This window comes from Miscanthus floridulus, chromosome 1, assembly GCF_019320115.1.
Source record: "Miscanthus floridulus cultivar M001 chromosome 1, ASM1932011v1, whole genome shotgun sequence".
Classification (NCBI taxonomy): Eukaryota; Viridiplantae; Streptophyta; class Magnoliopsida; order Poales; family Poaceae; genus Miscanthus; species Miscanthus floridulus.
In genome coordinates, this window is record NC_089580.1 from 126,051,259 (window position 1) to 126,061,453 (window position 10,195).

At 39.2% G+C, this 10,195-nt stretch overlaps 1 pseudogene; it reads right to left on the reverse strand.

The window, feature by feature from the left end:
- Positions 1 to 4,462: 4,462 nt before the first annotated feature.
- Positions 4,463 to 5,623, reverse strand: LOC136492950 (transcription factor SRM1-like; annotated as a pseudogene).
- Between the last annotated feature and the right edge of the window lie 4,572 nt (positions 5,624 to 10,195).

Sequence of the window (10,195 nt, forward strand, 5' to 3'; positions counted from 1 at the left end):
CTGTTGGTGTTGGCATCATCAGATAAATGGTCATTGTGCCCAATGGCTAACCCTTGGTGCTCGGGCGACAACAGAGTGCATTGGACGATGTCACTATAGACATTGGACAAACAAGTTTGTGTCCGATGTGTTTTGGGCACTCTCCATCTCGCGAAATAATTCTTTGGACAACTTTCAGCGAAGACATTGGACAAATGACATCATCTGTTTGATGTGACTAAGGAGTGCCTGATGTCACTGTTCACACAAGCAGCTCGTGTTTCACTTGTGCATCGAACATTGGGGCTTTGTCCGATGTGAACCATCAGACATGTCCGATGTGTTTTGAGCAGCTCTGGATGCTCTCTAGAATGCATCGGACACTAAGTGACATTTTGTTCGATGTGACATCGGACAACAGGGCACGGTGCTAGCTGCTGGGCGCCAACAGCTATATTCAAACAGCTAGTTCATGTGTCATCGAGCGATACATCGGACACTACAGACTTTTGTCCGGTGTGAACAGTGCAATGTCTGGTGCTCCCAAAACAGCTACAGTAATGGTGGCCAACGGCTCCTTGAGGCTTAGGGCCTCTATAAATATATGTTGGCCAACTTAGGTTCACCCTCGTTGATATTTTCATAAGTGATACATCCATGTGAGCTAAGCCAAATATCACCCACTCATCTCCTTCATTTATTCATCATTCAAGTGAGATTGGGAGTGATCCTAGATGCATTTGCTTAGAGTTTGAGCATCTAGTGGCACTAGAGATTGTGTGAGCAGTGGGAATTCTTGTTACTCTTAGTGGTTGCCGCCACCTAGATGGCTTGGAGCAGCAGTGATCATTGAGCGGAGGGTGGTGATTATCTCTGGCTCTAATTGGTGATTTGTGAGGGGTTCTTGTGCCTTCCCTGCGGGAGATTCGCAAAAGGCAATTCTAGTGTATTGCTTGTGACACTGAGTATCCTCTCCTGTGTTGGTTCTGACGATGCCCAAGTGTTGGGCTAAGCGTGTGATTCCTGTTAGCATGTGAGCCACCAAGTGAGTGTGTCTTCACAACAAGGACGTAGATTGCCGGCAAGCAATTGAACCTTGGGGTTAAATCATTGTGTCTACTTGGTATTCTTGTGGCTGATTTGTCTCTTGCTGGCTTGGTATGTCACTCCTACACTTGCTCTTTACATTATTAGTTCTTATCTTGTGTAGAGCTTGTTGCTAGTTTTGCTAGTTGTAATTGGTTGTAATAATTAGTTTCTTCACTAGCTCACTAGTTGTAGTAGTAGCAACTTAGCTAGTTAACGTGTGACATAGAGATCACAGCAACTAGCTTGTGGTAGGTGGCTTGCATTTCACCTGTGTAGAGCTAGAGCAAATCCGCTATATCGCCTTATTGCTGTCTAACAATTCGCTCTAGTGAATTTGTAGATTTTTAATTAGATTATTCACCCCCTCTAGCCATTTAGGACCATTCAATAACTACAATTTTAAGATAACGTTCATCTCCATCCGACTTTATGTGAAAAAATTATGAATTATTTTTTGATGCAACTATCAAAAATAGGAAAAAGAAAAAAAAATAGATTCACCATAAATTTTAATATTTCTATATGTATTTGATCAAAGTTTAAAATATTTAACTTCTTGAGAGTTGAGAATAATATTATTTTGGGACCAAGGGAGTATTTGCTAGTTGTTTTTAATTAAAATTTCTTATGTATTTCTATATTTAAGTTTTTGAGTAAGTTGTTTAGCCCTAAAATAATCTCTAAAAAATAAAAGACATCTAAATTCGTGATAGAAAAAGAAGTATTTTGTCAGCTATTTATTTCCATATATATGCTTAGGTGAAACCCAAGTTTGTTAACAAAGCACATGCTAAAAAATCAAGTTTAAATTTAAAAATAAATCTAAAATAATTAAAAACATGTTTAATGATTCTAAATTTACTTTCAAATTGAAACTTAATTTTGAGCATGTTTCTTGTTTAGAAACTTTAGATTTCACCTAAGCATATACATAGCAAAAAGAAAACAAATAAAGTGATTTTTCCTAACTATAAGCAACTATGATTCTATCTCCTCCCTACGTAAATACTGCTTATCAAAATATGTGATGTAAAATACTCTTTCTGTCCCTGAATAAATAGATTCATAGCAAGTTTAGGACAAATTTGTATGACAAAGAAACGATCATACTAGCCTTAATTAACTAAAGTAGTTGCACACTGATAGGTGATTGTTCTAATATCACACTAACTGTAGCATTTACTACACACATTCAAATGCACAAACTCAACACTGGACTCGGAGATGGAGGGGAGTGCAGTAAATGTGAGAAGACTTCGAGGAAAATAAATGAGCTAGTGAACCATTTAACATCATAGAGATTGATTTATTTATAGACAAATTATTGAACTAGTAATCTATTTATTCAAGGATAGAGGAAGTATATACTATTTTTATCTAGCTACCAGTAAAAAAAACAATCATAGAAAATACTCCCTCCGCCCCAAAAAAGTGATGTTCTAGGATTAAGTTCGTTTTCTAGAACAGAGTGGCGTTTTAGCCTCTAGTGGTGGGTCTCACCTTCTCCGTCTTATCCACTTGTCCTCTCCCATCTCCTCCGCTCGTCCTTCCTGGTGTCCATCTTCGTCCCCACCATAAGGTGGTCTCTATCTCCACCTCCACCACCAAAGGAGGCCCCTCCTCTTCTCTAATGGTGGGATCCGATGCCTTCACTCCTTTGCTGAGATTGGGCACCCTCCCTCCTCTTTCTCCATCGCTGGTCCACCCTCCCCTTCTTCTCCATCATTGCCCCACCTCCTCTTCTCCGCCTCCGGCGAGAGCTGGCGCGACCTCGAGCTAGAGATGTTACCACGTTGGGAGAGGCCTGCGTGCTAGCATGGAGGAGCACTTGTTCGAGCATAGGGGTCGGCAAGGCGGGCATGACCCATGCACCGGCGAGGGGGAGGCGAGCTCACCTAGGTCAACAAGGCCACAACTGCGTCGATGATGGGGGGCACTCTTGCCCAGGTCCACGAGAAAGTGAGTGCGGCCTCGCGCCTAGGTCAACAAATTTGCGGGCGTGGCCTATGTGCCGGCGAGGCGGAGGCACCGTCACATAGGATGATGGGGCCATCGGCATGGCCCATGCGCTAGCGAGGGGGAGGTGCGCTTGCCCAGGTCAATGAGGCCATGGTGGGCGCACTGGCGACCACAGCTAGAAGAGTACTTTAATGAATCTAGATAGAGAAAGGAGAAGCGTAGGAGAGAGAACACAATTATGATAGAGGTATTTTTGTCTTTTCTCTTTGTTCTTAGTAGACGCACTAAGACCTATATTCTCATTTAATTTGGGACGGAGGGGGTATGTACGTGCTGCACTGCTGCTGCTTCTCGGTGTTGACGCCTTGAGGGGTTGTCTAACCCCCTTCTCCCTTGCTCACTATTCATCTTTTGGCATTTATGTTCTTTGATTCCAACATGTCATGATAGAGCAAAGGAGCATGCTACAAGGTTTTTTAATAGTTGCCTAACACATCAAGTGACGTACCAACCATGCCAAAGGTGTTTTGGCCCTCTTCCTTTGTCTCAATCTTGAATCATTGTGTTTTAGTTTTATATAGTAGCAACACGTCATGTTAATAGGGTTGGGTGGTTTTCTAACCTCATTCATGGTAGATTGAGATCCCCTACTATTGCACCTGCAATAATGTTTCTTCCTTGACCAAGTTATTAAGGAAAGGTCATTATAGGAACCTAGCCTTGTCTTGTTGTCCTCGTCACCATTTACTATTATTAATATATCTTTGTGGTGTTGATTCTTTATTTGTATCATTCATGTTTTATCTTGTAATGAATTTATCCTTTGTTTGGATTAGTTGGTAATATTTAGATACTTGAAAATTTAATATCATAATCTCAATTGATTCCATGTAAAAATTCCAAAACCATAGAATACTTCAAAGTGAAAAAGTACAACAATGTAATGTGTGGCATGCCACCCTCTAGAGGAACAAGTTGCATACATGTGTGCATAGGTTAGGATTAGTTTGTACATGGGAGTCTTACATTTCCTTAGTGATAGATATATGCCTATGGAATTTGCATCTTCTACTTCGCTAATCTATCTAATTGCATCAATAATATTAGAGTATAAGTCCCACATCCAACCATTAAAACAATGAAATAATATAAAATAGGGTGAGTAAAAAAATCTAGTGTGTAGCTGAGAATAAATAAATAAATAAATAAATAAATAAGCTCAATGTAATGTTGATTCTGACATACCCGATACACTAGACTAAGTAAAATGCTAGAATGAAACAAGACACATACATTTGAAAGTACCACACAATATTTCATGACAACAAAGTTGCTCACACTCTAGAATAAGAATATACTATGACACTTAACCCACATATATAGGATGGACTAATAGGCCACCATGCAACTTAGCAAACTAGATGGTGTATAAAACCTAGTTCATGTCCACATTCATCATCCACCGAGTACAAATAAGATTTCCCAGCTTATCACTAGTCTAGTCCAAGTGGCCCCCATCTGCCTCCATGGTCAGAGCCACTAAAGAACTACTAGCTCCCATCACCTCTTGTTGCTGGCCAATAGACAACATGGCCATCTGGCTATTGTTGCTACTTCCATGGCCAGTGTGGTATAGGAATGGTGACCAAGTCTAGGCATTGTTCATGGAAGTAGGATGTATAGCAAAGCTATAGTGATTTGTGTTGTAGACACCTCTACCAAAGGTGGGCCCCTCCCTAGTAGAAGCATTTGTCTCTGACAAGGGCTCAAAATCATAAAGTCCAATGTCATTGATGCTATAACACTGCTTCTTGGTGCCATTTTCTTTCTTGAGGAAGTACTTTTGGGCATGGCTAGAAACCTACACTGGTGTCTTGGTGGTAACAAAGTGCCTAGAGATGTTCTTCCAATTTCCATGACCGTACACATGTAGACCACAGAGGAATTGCCTACAATGAGGTAGAGTTTGAAGTGAACTAATTAGATAGAAATTTAGATTTCATTTCCATATATATTCAAGATTAGTAAAAGATAAATAATATATAAGCACTTCATCATAATAATACCTCATAACCTATGCTTAATAAGGGTACTAAAACTTCATATGACAAGCATTAAAAATCTGTATGAGATGCTTTAAGGATCTACCAAATAACTAACCTATGCTCGTCTGCGGTCCAAAACCTCCTAGTGTGTTGGCTCTCCTTCGAGGAGTAGGCTTCCTCCATGGAGTCTCCTTCACATTCCTCATGCCGGACATCTCTACTTTTTGGTAACCATCAAATGCTTCCATGTTGCCCATGGATGGATCCCCCAGAAACACCCCAAAGGGTTGATTCATGAGGTTGCTACTTGCTTCCAATGGCTGGTTGCCACTCTGCAATGTTAGCCCCATCTCCACCATGACATCAACATACAAGTTGATTACTTGATGCTTCTCCTTGTTAGGCAACATAGCCTGGAGCTCATCCATAATTTGATTGTGCTTCTTGTTCATATCACTAGCAAAATTGTTGTTGGCATTGTCCCATGCAATGAGAGATTTCACCATCTTGATCTCAGAGGCACTCCACTCTCCCTTGAACTTGGGATCCATGTGGTTGGGTACTATGCAACAATTGGTAGTTTTAGCTAAAAATGAGGGTTGTTGGGTTGTGGAGATTGGCAAACACCAAGGCTAGTATTTATAGGCTTCAAGTGAATCTTTTTGTACTAATTTTGATTAATTGGACAATTGACTTTGATATGAAGGCAAAATTGAGATTTTGATAACAAAGTCAAAGAATATTATACACTCAATATATATAGTATATCTCTACTTGTGTGACTTTTTTTTCTCAAATGCATTAATATTTAGTGCTAGAAATTTGCTATAAGCTCCATATACACATTGTCAACTTGCCAATGCCAATAGCTTTCCTATGCAGAGCACAAACTTGAGAGTAGAAAATGGTAGAGAACACTAGTGCAGTCTAGTTTGGTTGTGGAGGTGAGGTTTCAAGGCAGACCCATGTGCGCCCATGTATGTAGCCATTGACGGGGTGACATGTGTGGTCATGCATGGCCATACCACCACTGAAGTCGTTCCTAGGCACACAGGATAGAATGATACCAGCATCTGGTTTAGCTACTATTAGTTGACTACATCGTCAATGGGGAAGTCTAATGATTGCAATGTTTTATCTCACACGTGTGATATATATATTTATCTATTCAAATATCTTGATGAGTTACTGCAACATAAATGATCACGAACATTTCGAATCTTGTAATATATGCATATCTTTTCTTGTGATATGGTACTTAATAGTTTTATTTGGTACGATGTACCAAATGAATGTCAGTGTAAGTAATTTTGTTAATTGGGAGTATACAACTAGGTTAGTGTGTGGTTGGTTTCGTCTTCCCTGTTTTCTTAAGAAGCTGTTTCAAATGACCTAAGAAGATATGAATTGCATGTTTTCTTCGTACCTTCATGATTTATGTATGCATGCAGGATAGATTTCACTAACTAATTTGGTAAGAAATGTTTTTGATTGCGCCATAGATGACTCTTTGTTGATCAGCCGTAATCCACTCGTGGTCTTTCTATCAAAGGCTATAAGTGCTCATAATAATTAGTTGACATAAAGAGCAAGAATTAGAGTTAACCTCAGTAACTTAGTATCTTAAATATTTAAAAACCATTTTATCCTCATTTTATCCACATATATTTGCACTTTCATTTCACCATGGGTTCAACGAGCCCACAATCCAATAGTACAAATACAATAAGTGGAATAATTATTTTTATCTTCGAAAGGAATATATCCATGCAATGATATTACTAAATATAGGCGTATATAGATTGAAATGTGAATGTACTTAATTAGTGTCCACGTTACACATAAACCTACTTATTCATAAAAGTTTCCTCAATTTAACAAAAAGCAAATAACTTTAGACTCAAGGTACACTAGCCATAGTTCATCGAAAGGAAGCACACTTATCATAGTAGAAATGCGCATATCTATGATGAATTTTTACTGACAAATCAAAATCATGTCATGAAATAGTGCATAGTTATGATAATTTTTTTGGTTTCACCATGGATCATTGTTGATGGGCCTTGGGCGCTGACTATTTGCGATGAACTATGATGTCACCACAAATATTGTCATTGAACACCACATGGTATCATCACAGATCACACACACCACTCGCATATCTATGATGCTTTATTTTCGAACGGAAACGAACACGACTTTGACACTAAACCAATCACTCATATGTGACGCTCTATTTTTGAACTATAATGAACACATGTTCGTCATTAATCCATTTCGAAAGACAAAAGTGTTAAAATGTCTATCTTTCTTAATAATGGTTTCTAGAAAACTCAAATAACACAAAAAAATTAAGTGTCTATCAAGACTTAAATCACAATGTTTAGCTCACACAATATCTCGCAACCACACTCACTTTTGAGTTTGTATATATATATATATATATATATATATATATATATATATATATATATGATGCTATCTTTTTGTACGAGCATTTTGTAATATTATATTGGATATTTTGACTACTAAATGAACTCAGATAAAAAATGTTTCAGCTATAAAAGTTTTAAATCAGTAGTACAACTTTGGTATAGCATGCGTCTCGATACGAGATTGTTTGGAAATATCAAAAACTTGAATCTCGAAATATATGAATTTAAATAAATATTTGACACTCCAAGCAACTTCAAATAAAAACTTATCAACAATAGAATAATGGGACTATGTTGGCCTCTAAATTTTGTATGAACCACATGAACATTCAAGGTTGTTTGAAAACTTAAAATTTTCAAATATGTGAACTTAAAACAATATTTGGGACACCAAATGGTTTCAAATCAAAATCTTTTCAACTAAAATGTCATTGATTGCGTGGATAGCTATAATTTTAATATAAAGTTTTTCTTCATTCAACTTCATGTAGAAAAGTTGTATATTATTTTTAAGCAACTTCAAAAAATTATAAAAATGGTCTAAACTAGTGCCATGTGTAATTGTAGGCCTACCTTGTCAGGTCCATCATGCTACGTATTTGTTGGTCCACCATGTTGATTACAACAAACATAAAAACCCCAAAAATGAGAATAGATGTTTCTCAAGGCTTGAATCCTCAACCTTCAACTTACAGAACACCTCCATATTACTATACTACACACTCATTTATGATTATATATAGGATGCTATCGTTGTGTATAAACATTTTATAATCTTGTATTGAATATTTTAGCTATTAAATGAACTTAAATGAAAAAAGTTTTGATTATAAGGTTTTAAATCTACTCAAACAATACATCTTCGGTCTAGGATGTGTCTCCGTCCAATATTGTTTGAAAAATTCAAAAATTTAAATATTAAATTATGAGAATGTAAACCAAATATTTGACAATCTAAATAACTTCATATAGAAAACTTATCAACAACAAACTCATAAAATAGGTTAGCCTCAACAACTTCGGTATTAACCAAATAAACATTCTAGATAGTTTGAAATTTCTAAATTTTGAATTTGAAAATATAAGTTCTTAAAACACATATTTGGAACTCTAAACAACTTTTCAAGGACAAAGTTCTAGACTATATTGATAACTAGAACTTTGGTATAGACCATGTCTAACATTCGAGATTGTTTAAATTTTAAATTTCAAAATCGATAACATAAAATTAATATTTTGGGACTCTAAATAGTATTAAATCAAACCCTTCTCAACCACAAAGTCGTAAATTGCGTTGATAGCTGAAAGCCCTAGTTTGATTTTGGCTAATTGATGAAACCTATTGGACTAACCCTATGTCTAAGTGTGATTATGAGATTGGTTGGTCCATGTCCAAGTGATGGAGCTAGATGGCACTCAAGTGATGGAGATGGCCAAAAGATGGTGATCAAGTGCTCCAACTTGGAAAAGAAGAAAGAGAAAAACAAAATGTTGGTCAAGGCAAGGGTATAAATGCTAGGACCATTTTGTTTTGTCGGTCAAGATGCAATACAGTGCATGACTAGGTTTAGGATAGATAGCCATACTATTAAGAGGGTGTGGGGGTATTAACCCCTATACCCTTACGGCTAAGCTTGGGCCGGCCCGGATCAATGGGTCCGGTCCACCCGAAAGACAACGTGCAGCCCCGCCAACCTGATCGGAGTCCCGCACAAGGAGTCAAGGCGGATTTGGCGATCGAGCGGGATCCTAGTCGGTTAGAATAGGAATCCTTATCCGGCCACATATGGTCAATTGTAATTGACTAGGATTGGTTTCCAGATCTGTAACCCTGCCCCCCAGACTATATAAGGCGGGCAGGGGATCCCTCTAAAAAACATCTCTCATTGACATACAGCAATACAAATCAGACGCAGGACTGTAGGTATTACACCTTCTTGGCGGCCGAACCTGGATAAAACCTCGTGTCTGTCTTGCATCACCGCCTTGTTTAGTGGCTTGCGCATCTGTCTACCGACAATCTACTACCTTGGGCATACCCCTAGGTAGACTGCCGACCATATTTCATCGACAGTGGCGCGCCAGGTAGGGGGTGTGCGTACTGCTCTCCAAGCAAACAAGATGGTCATCATCTCCTGGCTCCATGGCTACTGCTGAACAGCCTCACGTTCACCGTCGGCCAGATCACCTAGACCACCAGCTCCGACGACTTCATCGCCATGACCACGGAGAAGGCGTGGATTCAGTCCGCGCCGACCACTACTTCACCTGCATCGGCTACGGCTCCGACCACAACGGATACGGCTCCGACCACTATGGATACGGCTCCGACCACAATGGATCTGGCTCCGACCATGGTACATCTGGCTCCGACCACACCTACATCACCTTCAGCCACGCCGACAACCCGTCATCCGCTTCCCCGCTACAAGGAAGGATCGACAACACCGACCTGCTCGACTCCATCGATCAGGTCGGCACCAAACTCGCTGAAACCCTAGCATCTGGTAAGTACGATTCAAAGTCAACCTAATGAGCAGGTAATCGCTTCCCACAACAGATCTACCCGACCAGCTCGGACCAGTCATCCTACTGCGACTTGGAATAGATCTCATGGTCATATCTACTCCTAAGGGGCGCTCCGTTCATCGCCAGCTGACCTTCACAACGGGCCTCCGACTCTCCGAG